Raw genomic sequence first — 14707 nt, 5'->3', positions numbered from 1 at the left:
GTCCTGCAGGTTTTCTGACCCTGGAAAAGTACGTACAGGGGAGGCAGCTTGATTGCAAGTTAAACATCCACCGCTAAGAGTCAGACGGCACCTGAAGATGCGAATCAACACACATTCATAACTTCTGTCTGGTCCCTCTTTCCCTTATGTCCTAGCTTGTCCTAGAGCCAGAGGAACTAAGGACCTCTCACTGCCTGCTCTCGCTGTTCATCCAAGGAGCGCTGGGTGTGACCAGCGGTCTTCTTACACGCAAGAGGCAGTTTGGGTCTATAAAGAGATGTCTCCTGCCACCCACTGTGCCCAATCCCGCCTTGGGGTGAGGTTTCCCGCATCGCATTTCATGTGATGTTTTGCAACAAACTACGCAAAGCCTTGGGAGAGCCGAGGCTTTGCGTTACTGCTTGGTACCTATGTTTCACTGGAATGCGGCTATACAAAAAGAGAGGGAAGATGATGGCATATGACAGAGAACCAGCCCTTCCACCATGCTTCCAAAGGAAACCGATTTCCTCTGCAGTTTTGAAAAACATCTTCTTGAGGAGACCTCAGATGCGAACTGACAAATAAACCCGCCATGGCATCTAATAGGGCCTGCGGTTCATAACCCTTCCTGTTCTGTGCTCACGGTCTGTGAAGGACTTGAATTAAATCTGAATGAGGGAAAGGTATGCACGCTTGCCAGAAAAAGCAGATTAAAGATTGCTATGAGGACCGGATCTTTTCTGTAGGCAAAAAATATACTGCCGGATCAGGCCCATAAAAGCAGAGTTGTCTTATTTTATGCCTCCTCTGGGTTTGATTTTTTAGAGGCCCTGAAAGCCTGTTGGAGTTGTGACAGGGCTCAGCACTTCTGAGGACTCAGATTATATGGGGTGATCGATATTTTCTCTTGGAGCTACCCTGCCCCTCTCTTCCACATTGGAGAAGGCTGAAAATCCCTTTCCAAATGAACAGATCATCTCAGCCTGCCACTTTCAATGTCTGTATGTCTTCAAAATATGATTATCACAGGACTTGAGACACCTTTCAGACTACTGCAGAGCTGAGTTTTGGCCTTTTTCAGCCAATAAAATGAAGCAATTTCTGCAGCACTAAAGGGTTTAAACCCAGAGACTTTTGTTATAATTATATATGTTTATATATGGAGCCAATTGGAAGCTGCAGCCATTTCTCGCACAGATTTAATAGCAGAAAACATTCCCTCTGTCAGTGATTGGTGTAGGCCTTGCAATGAGAAGAAGTGTAATTCATATTTGGAAATGCAAGTGGTTCTGTGCACCACAAGGCAGCTGCATTTCTGCTCTTAAAGATAAGGGACTCTTCCTTTCCAGAGATTAGAAATATAATTGTGATTTAAAATATTGGGCCAGGTTCATCGCTGGTATAAGTACATTGATTGTACTGGGTTGATTTTAGTAGGATTACATCAGGGATGTATTTGGCTGATTTCTGTATAATTCCACATATAGACACTTATCTACCTCTGTATTGTGCAGGAAGGGGGAAGGTAGCCTCAGATGCAAGTCCCTCCTTGCCTTTAAGTAATTAATACACTCAAAAATGAAGGGTAAAATGAATAGCAAACTTCACTTTCCGAGGTGTACCTTAACTCAATATTACAAAGACCCAGACACAACCCTAATTGCAGAAGATGTCTAAAGGGCACCAACCCTCGTTCAGCTGAGGTAGCAACGTATGTAACAAGCAGAGACTTTTTACACAAATCATGGTTTAAATAGTGGATGTTCCTCTGTTGTGCTCCTATCAGAATAGTTTTGTTTTTTTTATTTCAGTCTCAGAAGACACAGGCAACAGCAGTGAGGAACCCCTTGCATTTCTTTCGAGCAGTTAAGAATTTGAAGTTTAATTTGTACCCTTTAACTTTGCGTTCAAACTTCCACTGGCTTTGAAGCCTTTTCCAGCTGTTAACACCCTCGATCCCCCCCTCCTAAGAAGCCTCATCCTGTGTTCCTTTCCCACCCCAAATCCCTATCCGCTTCAATGGGAGTTTGGGGTACACAAGGGAAGTAGGATTGGGTCCCGGAGCTGAGTCTGAAAGAAACATGGATGGGGTTTAGCTTCCCAGAGCTGATGGGGCTCTGCTCCCTGTTGGGTTCTTCAGCACTAAGATAGTCCAAATACTAATGACCCTAAGCTATGGAGAGGGTCAGTTCTCAGCTGGGGTACATCAGTGTTGTTCCAATCAAGCCACTCTACTTCAGGTCAATGGAGACTAATTAGCCCAATTATTTTTAGGACTATATTTGGGGGTTACAGTGAGGTTTTCATGCCCATGCTAGGACAAATTAAGCCAGTCTGGGGTCCTAGGTACACCTCGCATTGTCCCTCCAAATGCCACACATTGCAGGTTCAGGCATGCATCAACAACATGTTTTGGGGCTTTTTGCACCTGTGAGGGCTAGATATTTTTTTTAAATGAAGGCAGAGTTTCTGATTTCATCATGCATCTTCAGGAGCTGAGGTCTTAGGCATGTGTTTATATTATCTGTGCATTCATCCAACCCTGTGCCCATATTCAGACCTTTGCTTCTACACTGAAATTTTGCCCCATACTCCGGCTTTGGTTGAGTATCCTGGATGCTTCCTGTTTATGTGGTTTGGTTTGGTTTTGAAATGAAAATGTTAATAATCGGGGAAAGGGGGTGGGGGGTAAAGCTCAGCTCTTCCCAAGAAAATGCAAACCTTGGCAATTAGCTAAAATCCGGTCTCCAAGGTTTGGTTTTTCAGCTGGGTCCCTTGGCCACATTCCCCATTCCAGCACCCAACAGGATCATTTGATTTTTGAAAGTGTCTGAAATTGGGCAGCTTAGATGGTTCCTTGGAACCTGTTTTTCAATTAGTTTCCTTCTTCATCTGGTTACATACTAATTCTTCTTCTAAAGCATGGCCTGCACATGGGCATTACTCACACCCTTGAGACCTAGGTCACCATCTGTACTTTGGGCTCCTGGTTAATCCCTTACTCTTATATAAATGTATGCTCACTGCTGTGGTCATTGCTTTGCTGTTGTCTAAGCACCTTAACATTTATTCATTTTCTTTTATTCCAGTAGTGGAACAGTCATCTGTAACTCTCAACATTTTTATCCATTTTTTTTGGTTTATTAATCAGGCCTTCCCTCATTTCTCTACGTTGACAATGTATGCACCTTTTAGAGCCTTGCTTTTAGCCTTCATGGCTGGATAAACCTCCTTCTCCCTTTCTTTTTCATTCCACTTTTGTTTGACTTATATAGGATTCCAATGTTCTTTTGTGCTTTTTCTCTGCTTTGTCATATACCTTCTGCAGCTCCAGGGCCCTCCTGGAAACCTCCTGTGGCAATTTTGCTTAGCGAATGCTTTGAATACAAAGACCGTGCTCCTGATCTCACTTACCCCAGTGTAAATCAGCTAAAAATCATTGGGATGCATCAGGTTTTAAATGAGGGACACATTCTAATTCTCCTTAAAAAAATTTTCTGACTTTCTTTCTACTGCTTAAAATCTGTCATTATGAAAACTTTAAAAAAATAAAAACCACATCATTCATAAATGTGAAGATCACCGAGTCTGACTTCCTGAATAACCCAAGCCAGAGAATTCCACCTATTCCTGTACCAAATACATACACAAAGATTTTAAAAAATGAATACTCTGAGTTTACATATAACTTTTTATCTAAAGATATGAAACTGCTTTACCAATAAGAGTGAATATTATCATCCTCCATTTTATAGAGGAGAAAACTAAGCTACTGAAGGTTGAAATGAATTGCCTGAGTTACCTAGAAGTCATTGGAAGAGCTGGGAATAGAGCACCGGTTTTCCTGACTCCTAATTCTATGCTATAACCATTGGACAACACTGCGTTAATAATACGGAACAGTGGCTCTCAACCTTTCCAGACTACTGTACCCCTTTCAGGAGTCTGCTTTGTCTTGCATAACCTCTAGTTTCATCTCACTTAAAAACTACTTGCTTACAAAATCAGACATCAAAATACAAAAGCGTCACAGCATGCTGTTACTGAACATTTGCTTACTTTCTAATTTTTACTATATAGTTATCAAATAAATCAATGGGAATACAAATATTGGACTTACATTTCAGTGTATAGTATATAGAGCAGTATAAGCAAGTCATTTACTGTAGGAAATTTTAGTTTGTCCTGACTCTGCCAGTGCTTTTTCTGTAGCCTGTTGTAAAACTAGGTCAATATCTCGATGAGTTGATGTACCCCCTGGAAGACTTCTGAGTACCCCCAGGGGTAGGTGTACCCCTGGTTGAGAACCACTGATACAGAAAGCATGCATGTGTGTAGGGGTGGAAGATAAAGCAGCTTCCCTTTGGAGTATTTCCAGCATGCCACCACATTAAATATCCCCAAGGTTTCCAGCAAACACTATTGTACTGTGAGTAGTCCCATTGAAATGAATGTAACTATTTATGGCAGGAAGCGGACACAACCTAGCATGTGTTTGTAGGCTTGAACCCTAATTTAGTCTCACTGTTTCCTTGTACTCTGCTGTTGGTCGGTCTGCATCCATCTGTTGCCTCTTGTCTTTAACTGTGAGCTCTTTGTGGCGGGGAGAGTCTTTTGGTTCTGTGTTTGTACAGCATCTAGCACAGTAGGGTCCTGGTCCATGGCTAAGGCTCATAGGTGCAACAATAATACAAACAATAACAACCTTTAGTTAAACAGGCAGGGAGGCAACCAGTCTCAGTGTGCAAGCTCAGTTTTTCTGCTCTACAGTTTAAATGTACCATCTCTTATATCATCTTCATGATTATATCATTACCTTACACCTTAGTCCATCCCGTGCTTCGCTGCACATTGGGCTACCCACATTTGGCATTCTTGCCTGTCAACTGCCCTTCACTCCAATCTTCCCATTTCATGTGGAGGTGCTTGATGTCATTCTGAACTGCTTGCTTCCATGTTATTTGCAATCTTCCTCTCTGCTTGCATTTTTTGGTTTCCATTCAGGGACCGTATTTGGTTACATGTTCTTTTTCCATCCTCAGCACGTGTCCCAGCCACTTATGTCTTCTTTTATAGATTATTTGTGAGAGGGTACCTTGTTGAGTAATTTTTCTGACTTCTTCATTCGTCTTCCTATCTCTCTATGTTATTCCCTATATTCTTCTCAGACATTTGTGATGAAGAGCATCCAGCGTTTGCGTCTCTTTCTCAGTAAGTTGCCCTGTCTCGCTGCTATATGTTGCGATGGCGATAACAATTGCTTTGTACACGTTCAGTTTTGTCTTGAGGGAGATGTTTTTGAGTTGCCAGATGTTTTTAAGTCTTCCAAATGCAGCGATGGCCTTCCTGATTTTTCTTCTTATTTCCTCTGAACTCGTATCATATTGGCTGATGGTACTTCCAAGATACATAAAACTGTCCACCTTCTCCAGTTTCTCTTCTTCAATTTTGATTTCTGTCCCTATAGTCCCCATTAACATGACTTTACATTTCTTTGCATTGTATATAATACATACGTTCAAATACCACCTATTAGATACCATTCTGTAAATGTGTATGCTCATTGAGTGTAGGACTCAAACTGATACGGTCTTAGATATAAATTTGTATGGCAAATCATTTTTGGCAAATCATTAAACTTTTTTCTTTCATGTCTGCTTCAACCAGACTGTAAAACTAGTTGGACCTAGTTTACCAAAAAGATAACCTTTTTGATGATCAAAGGGAGAGCTTGGTTCCATTACTTGCATTAGTCCGAGTTGTCAGTACCATGGCCTTCAGAATAAAAGGGAGAAATGTATTTTAGCAAGATCTGAGCAACACACTTTACTCATAACTTTTTTGTATTATATTGCTTCTTGACTGTTTCAGCTTACTCTGTATCTGGGCACTTTATTTTAAGCACTCCAGAAGTGGACGACAAGCCGAGGGGAAATGTAGAATGTATCTGACATCAAGAAATGCCTCTTCAGATAAGGCTTTTCTACTGGAAATTATGTTTAGAAATGGCATTTTGAATATTGCCAAAGATGAGGTATTCAAATGGGGAAGTGATGTAAGATAATGTCCTCTAACATTAAAGAACAGTCTGTGATCTTGGCAGATATCCTTATATTAAAAACTATGACTATTTTAGTATTCTAGGAATTCTAAACAAATAATGATGTTATCATAAACCAATAGGGTAAAATTTACGTGATTTCCCCACACATTAAAAATCAAACAACCCCAAATTATTGATCATAGAAATATTGGTTCATTCTGGCTGTTTTTCATAGTGCCAATTCCCTTTTTAATTTACTGTGGGACACCCAAAAAGGACATAATTTGCCCTTATAATTTTAGGGCTTGATCCAAAGTGAATAGAAAGACTGCCACTCACTTTGGATTAAGCCCTATATATGAAGGAACGTGGTCTAAAGTTTGAAGCAAGGGATAGGAATCAAGTTCTTTGTTGATGTTGCATATGAGGGTCAGTATCTGTTAGCTAGAACAGCAGACGGAAAGAACTCCTTGGTTCTATTCCCAATTCTACCACTCACATGTTGTATGGTCTTGGGGGCAGCCATCCAGCGCAACACTTTTCGGAAGTGGCCTCTGATTTTGGGTTAAGATCTGTGCACTTTCTTCATGTAAAACTTCCTTTGACTTCAGTGAGTAAATTAGGGAGCAAGACTATTAAGGTTTAATCCACAAGAAGGTGGTGGTGGTTATATTTTCTCTCAGCAGTAAGTGAACCCTGAGCTAAACCCAATTGTCTTAAGAAGTGGATGCACCTCATAACATGGAAATGAATCTGGTGCTTCCATCCAGCCATATATCATATGTAGCAAGAACTGTAGAGCATGCAGCGGTGATGTCGTACCTTAAGCTGTGTAAATGGGAAGGTGTGGAAACAGCCAGAAAATGTTAATTACCCATTTACCTCTACCTTATTAAAATTTCCCCCCTTCCTCCCACAGCAGTGTTTGGCTACTATGTTGATCTATATACCAAAAAGAGAACAATAAAAAATCATTTTCAAAGATTTTTATAAAGGGACAACAATTTATTATTTAATTATGGTAGCATCCAGAGGTCCCAGATCAGAGCCCAAGTATGCTAGGCACTGTATATGCATATAATCAACAAGAGTAAAGCTTCGACACTAATTAAAGACACTTCAGATATCTATAGCATGCAACAGAAATGGCGATGGGGTAAGTGGGAAGTAAAGGTTACCAGAACTCCTTCTTATATCGACTTTTATTTTGTCCATTTGAGTTGAATACACATTTCTTTTCTCCAGCTCAAGACTTTGCTTGGAAAGTTCACCTATCCAGCTCACAAAGAACTTGTACATATGGAAGAAAATCATGATGCCTAATTATGGTGAAAGAGACCCTATAAACAAATTAGATACATGGCAAAGTCCTATAGAATTAATAAGAATGACAGAGTAGGGTTCTATAAAAATTAGTTTTATTTTATAAAAAAAAAATCACTCAAACACCTACAAAATGTAATGAAAGAATTATATATTTTCTGCAAGTTTTTTTTTTTAACTTCTAGGTAAATTTTACTATTTAGTACTTACCTCCCTGCTATAGAATTCTATACATTGGCTTAACAAATTCTATAAGAAGGAAATTCCTCTCTATAAAATTCTATAGGTTTTTCCCATTCAGGAGAACTCTTGTAAAAGACACGTGCATAATATACTGAACTAATAGGTTTTGGGGGGGTTTTTTAGAGAAAGGAAATACTACAGGAAACCTGCCTATAATAAAAGCATATAAGGGCTCCCAAAACATCAGACATCTGGATGAATTTGATTGTGGGTTTGTTTTTTTTTAAACTTTCTACTTACTTGGTATGTGTTAAGCATTAATTATATATTTTCCTATTCTATAAATAGATTATCCATGCAGTTTACAGTGTTAAATGTTATAATTATCCTACTGTTACAGTAGGATGCTAAATTACAATGCACACACCTATGATCTCCCAAATCCTGCTCCCATTTGCTCTTGACTTCATTGGGGACCAGGTTTGCCTCTGTATCCATCTTTGCAAATGAGTTTGCTCTGGTTTTTTACATGAAAATTACCTATAAAAATCACATAGGTCTGGAGCCATAAGTATCCATGCAGGAAAACCGCAGGAAAATAATAAGAAACATATCAGAACCAATGGCCTGAAAGAGCTTTAGATATTTTAGAATTTTCATAGCCATGTACATTTTGAACTGGGTCTTTATTTTAAAAAAGGATATTTTCTTTGTGTCCAATTGAGATCAGCCTGTGTTCCATAATAAATAAGCTGAGAATGGAGGATTTTCCCGTTTATGTCCGCTTGTAAATGTAATTTCCCTCCCCCCCACACACACATTTAATTCATTTAGCCTAGTGCATTTTTAATAGACATTATTCATCTATTACCTTAATGAGCTTGTGTTGAAAGCATATTGTCTACCAATTTTAACAAAAGCATCCTAATGTTGTTGTAGCTTTTTTTTCTTTCCCCTTCCAAGGCAACTGTCTGGACGAGGAAAGAAAAAACTATAGAGACAGATAAGGTTTTTATTCTGTGTCACAACACTACATTAAGAATAAAACCTTCCACTTAAACACTTAAATGAAAACATCGAGAAACTAATTTACCATTTGTAACTACATGATTTAAGTAGAAGCAGCTTTAATTTTCTTCCCATTTTCCACATATTCAATGTGAGCCCACATTAGATTTCACTGGCTCAAATCACAACACTTAAAGCCACTTTCATTTTCTTTTTGATTAAATAATTGAAATTCCTGTCACTCCCTGCACTTTACTAGCGCACAAATTTTATATATAAAGATAAATTCTCCTTCTTTCTACCCTCCCTGTCTGTGTCTGTTTTTGACTTAATCTTAAAAGCCAGCAAGGTTTAGTTTATTGATGGTTCCATAAAATGGATCAGTACTCCATTCACCTATTTCGTGGAATTATACTGCACCCATTAAGTGATTGTTTGGAGGAATTATGGAAACCCATCTTCTCTAATTTAGCTGTCATCATTCTAGGGTTATTGCTATCTAATAATACTAAAAGGACAGGAAGCCTTGTGAGCCATTTCCTCTCTCCCACATATACATCCATTAAGGCCCAAAACCTTGATTTTTATTTAAGTATTTGTTTCAATTAGGGTAACAAGTTTTATTAATGTTCCCTAATAAGTTACTCTGGCAAATTTCTAGACACTTTACATTAGAGTCAGTGAATGGCATGGTCAATAAGAAACATCAATTTGCACTTCCTGTAACGAACAGTTGAACTCTAATGCTACTTGTAGCTTAAAGGAGAAATACCTGAAAGAATCATCCATTATGTTTGTTTCTAAAACAGCTTGCAGGTAAGATGGTTGCAAAAACATTTCATTCTATTGTGCATATCACACTAAAGAGCAGGAAATTTAGGACGCTTTAAAATGTGCCCGAAAGCCCACTAGCTGATGAGCAGATTGAACAGGTTGCTTGTATTTCTCTGGCCTGCCGATTGTTTTCAAATCTCAACTAAAAGATTAATTTTTTTCCTCTCGTCTCAACCTCATTATGGAACCTGATGCTAGAGAGGAGCTGATTACTAACCAGATGGGAAGGATGGTCTTGTGGTTAAGATGCTCGACTAAGGCTCAGGAGCTCTGAGATCACTTCCCAGCTCTACCATTGACTCCTTTGAGGATCGGGGCCTAAATGATGTAGGAGCATCACAGGACTCATCCCTAAGAACTGAAGTGACTTGAAAAGATGCTACACCTAGTTCAGTGGCAGATGAGCAAAACGTAAGAGGCTCCTCCATAGGATCAACATGGTTCATTTCAGAAGCCAAAGGCTCACTTAGCGGGCGTAACTCCAGTGACCCCAACAGTGTCGTGTCCTCTGAACTGGCGGTGAATTTGCCCCAGTGCAAGCCTTCTGTCCCGCCAATGGCCATGATCAAGAGTTGGATCTTGGAAGCTGTTAGGATAAAGATATTCAGGCCTGTCTGCAAAGGCCTGTACTTTAAGAATTTAGGTGTATTCTTATCACTTGGCTAGTTCCAGAGGTATAAAAGAAAGAATCAAAATCACTGTCTGCTGGTGTAAGGGCCTTCTCTCACTGTGACAGTCTGAGGCCCTGTGCTTAGGCTAAGGCCTTTGGCTAAGCAGCAGAGGCAGCCATAAGCTGGGAAGCGACCGGTCACCTCCTCACATTCCAAACCAGTCACATTGAAATAAGGTGCTATTGGGCTGTTAGGCACTATCAGGACAGGATTGTATTCCTATCACCTCCAGAGAAAGGGAAGTACCTAGAAAATGTAAAAGGAAACTTAGTTTGATAGCATCCTGTCTGGCAAGAACTCACTTATCAATAGCTGGGATGTGAAATCCTCACTTCTGTATTGTTTTGTCATTATAGTTCCCACTTTGCTATTGTTTGTCTGTATAATTTCTGTCTGGTTCTGTGATTGTTCCTGTCTGCTGTATAATTAATTTTGCTGGGTGTAAACTAATTGAGGTGGTGGGATATAACTGGTTACATAATCATGTTACAATATGTTAGGATTGGTTAGTTAAATTTCAGGAAAATGATTGGTTAAGGTATAGCTAAGCGGAACTCAAGTTTTACTATATAATCTGTAGTCAATGAGGAAGTGAGTGGGTATGGGTGGGTGGGTGGGAGAGATGGGAACAGGGAATGGGGGTGCAGAAATTGGAATCATGTTTTGCTAAAGGGGGAAATGGGAACAGGGAATGGGAGTAAGGAAGTTGGAATCATGTTTGGTTAAGGGCAGGAATGGGAACAGGGACACAGGTGTAAGGCTCTGTGGTGTCAGAGCTGGGAAGGAGGATACTAAAGAAGGAAACTGGAATCATGCTTGCTGGAAGTTCACCCCAATAAACATCGAATTGTTTGCACCGTTGGACTTCGGGTATTGTTGCTCTCTGTTCATGCGAGAAGGACCAGGGAAGTAAGTGGGTGAAGGAATAAGCCCCCTAACAGAAGCCACCAGCATTGCATAAGAACAGCTTTATTGAACCTACACACATATGAAAACTATGACTACACATTCTTATGGTTATATTAACTATTTACATATACACATATGTACAGATCTCTTTTACACAACACTCTCATAACAGGCACAACCAACCAAGCTTTGCATGCACCAGAGTTTATTTCACAACAGGAGACATCATACTTCTATTAGTGATCACGGATACAACAAATTGTGTGGCATAGGCAGGGTTCCAACAAAATAACACCTTGCACATCTGTAAACACCTTCCCATTAAATAACATCACAAAGGTGAACAAGGCCTGTTTCACAACCATTCTGTGAGGTAGGTATTGGACACTTATAGATGGTGAACAGAGGCACAGAGAGGTTACATTACTTGCCCGAAGTCACACAGTCAGCCATAAAACCAGTGTCCAAATCCCCAGTTCATTGCTGTAACCACAAGCAAACATTCCCTACAGACTATGTTGGTCACCTCTGTTTCACCCATTTGAAGACCCACGGAAGTAATTATAGAGGAGATAGAAACTTGCAGGATCCAGAGTTTGGGCCCATGTATTTTCCCTAACCAACAAACAAGCATACACTGTGTTTGCCTTCCATAGCCACCTTGTCACAGGGCTGCTGCCAGCTCTCCCGGGCCATGGGAGTGCAGTGCACAAACCTTTAAGACATCATCCATGTCAACAGCTACCATGTGGGAGAGTATGATGAGCAAAAGTAGCTTTTCGTGTTCTGCAGCAATCCCCAAGCACATAGCAAGAACCAGAAGGGCAATCTGAGTTTTCCTTACAAAACCTTTTTATTGGTACTAAAAGAATATAAAGTTTAGACATTCCTGGTCTGAATTGGGATTAGGGCATGTGGGTGTCACTGCTGAGATGGTGTTGATTAAATTATGTGCTTGCAAAAAAAGAGACGAGTCACAAAGAATACCAACTCTAATTAGAAATGTAGAGTGTGATGCTAAATATGGCGAGATTATAAAATGGCTTAATACCTGGAGTGCAATGATTGGCCAATAGACATTCCAGCCATGCAAATATTTTGTAACTGCGTAGTTGAGAATTCATTTGTCTAATTGCAGGACTGATATTTCTCCCAGTTACATATATAAATGCTAAGTCACACTTGCTCTCACTTCTTAAATATCAGCATTTCTAATACTACTGGAAGACACAACTTATAAACAGGCTTGGAAGGTTTCAATTTTTATTGGTAAATGTCGTGAACACACAAACTGACAAAAAAATATTTCCATCAATAATAATTGAAATCTACGGATGAGCAAAGTAAGAAAAATGCTGCTTTAGAACTTCTTAGAGTTTGAGTTTAAAAGATATTTACTTTGTATATTTTGACATGTGGTGGACAATTAATGTTTTAATGGTTATAAAGCTTTAACTTTTTGAATCTCAGCATCGACTGTCATTAAATAATTATCCTGGGACATACACACACTAATTTCCCACAATGGTGAAAATGCAAATGGACACAAATCTTTAAAAATGCTTAAAATAAACATTTATATTATCCATCAAAAATTATTTAAAAAATAAAAATCAAATTCTGCCAAGTGTACTTATAAACAGAGCTTATTTGCCCTTTGGCATAAAAACTGGCAGGAGTTGTGAAGTTCATCTCCCTTAGGAAAAACAAAGGACAGACAGGTCCTAGCATAGTGGGGCTCTGGTCCATGAAGAAGACTCTAGATGCTATTGCAGTACAAATATATAATAAACAATGGATATTTAAATATGTTAAGATCATTAAGTCAATTATTCATCTTAACTGAGATTTAATTAAATAAGAAATCCCAAAGAAAGGGCTGGAAGGTCCTGGGGTGAAATCCTGGCCCTGTTGAACTCAATGTAATACCTCCCATTGACTTAAATGGGGCAAGGATTTCATCCATTTGTTGCTGTTTACAGAAGGACGGATGCAAGTGCAATATATATATATATATATATACATACACACACACACACCTCCACACTGTGAGATAGATCCTCAGCTGTTGTAGAGCAGCATAATTCTACCAAAGTTGATGGTGTTACACTGATTTGCACTAGTTGAGGAGCATTCAACTCACAATTGTTAGCTGAATTTGTGTGTGTGAAAACTTTTCTTTGAGAATGTCATTTTTTAATGAATGGGAAAATTATAAATAGAAATTTTTGCCTCCGTTTGAAAAATTGTTTCTTTTCACATTATCACCTGCCCTACAACTTATTCCCACATTTGTGTTAATTACTTATCTTTATCCCCCTCAACTTTTCTCCCATGGGAAAAAGTAAAAAAAAGTGAGAAAAAGTGGGTTTTTCTCTCATGTTCTCTCAGTTTTTTCCAGTGGGGAAAAAAAAGACAAAGCAAGAGGAGTGAGTGGGATTCCACCCCCTTCCAGCCATTTTAAACAAATAGAACATTTACAAATAATTTTGAGGTTTTTTCATTAAAATTTTCATGAAAAACAATAATTTTTATGTAAAGTTTCATTGTTATCAACCTGCCCCCCCAGTTTTTTGGGGGGGAATTTTTTTTTTAATGGAATGGAATGGAAATTTTTTTAAAACTAATTCACTGACCATATTTTTCTGCATTATCTTAGCCACAAGTCTTCACAAAATGTTTAGCATTAGTCTGCCAGTATTAAGAGCTGACATCCTCTACTTGGGTACAGAAGAGTCACATCTCCCATTTTACCACATCCTTTTGTGATCTTCAAAAATACCCTCTTCACATTACTTTTAACTAGAACTGGGCAAAACTCAGCATTTCCATTCCATGGGAAATTCTCACATTTTGAGGTCCACTTTCATCTCAGATCAGAATGAAAAGTTGAAATTTAAGTTTACTGCAAAATGAAAATTCTGAAGGATCAAAACAAAAAACTTACAGAAAGGAAATATTTAATTTGGACCTTATTTTTTAAACTTGTGTGGTATTATATTATAGGTAAATATATTATAATGTAACATAAGTCAACAAGTTAAAATGAAATGTTGAGACTTTATTGAAATGAAATAGTTTGATAGTTTCTCAACAAAAAAATTTGACACAGTGAATACATTTCCTTCAAACGTTCTGATTTTATCAAATTGGCATTTTCCAAGGGAAAACTATTTCCGTCGGGGGGAAAAAAATGACCACCTCCATTTTTAACCTTTCCAGAAGTCATGGCTGGTTTTCCCATGATCAAGTTAATACAATCTGCTAGCTGCAGCCTTTATTTCTGAAAGGGAGACCAAAAAACAAAAGAGAAACATCTTTGAGATTAGCCCTTTCTTCCCCCCTTAACTATTCACCCTAGAGGACATTGTTCATGTATAATAACTGCACATGTTGGAATCAATTAGGCAACTCATAATAAAGCAGATGCTGCTATTGTGAAAACGATGTTGTGAAAGTATGGACTTAGGAAGGCCCTCAGTTCAGACTGGGCTAAGCAGATATGATGCTAATTGAGTTCTTGGTGGTAATTTTTCACCCCTAAATGAACAAGAAAGAGGGGAATCTTAGAGTCTCATCTGTTTAGCTTGTGAACAGGCAAATGTTTTCAAGCTCAATAAATGAGCAATCTAATCCACAGGGATGTTAGCCAGGGACTTTTCTTTTTTTTAAAAAAAAAAGCATATTGTCAAAAATGTGAATGGTCCCCTGTTCACGCAGCAGGGGGGATAATCAGATGGGTTATTTTATCTAT

This window comes from Lepidochelys kempii, chromosome 22 (genome assembly GCF_965140265.1).
Source record: "Lepidochelys kempii isolate rLepKem1 chromosome 22, rLepKem1.hap2, whole genome shotgun sequence".
NCBI lineage: Eukaryota > Metazoa > Chordata > Testudines > Cheloniidae > Lepidochelys > Lepidochelys kempii.
This window is presented reverse-complemented; position numbering follows the sequence as displayed.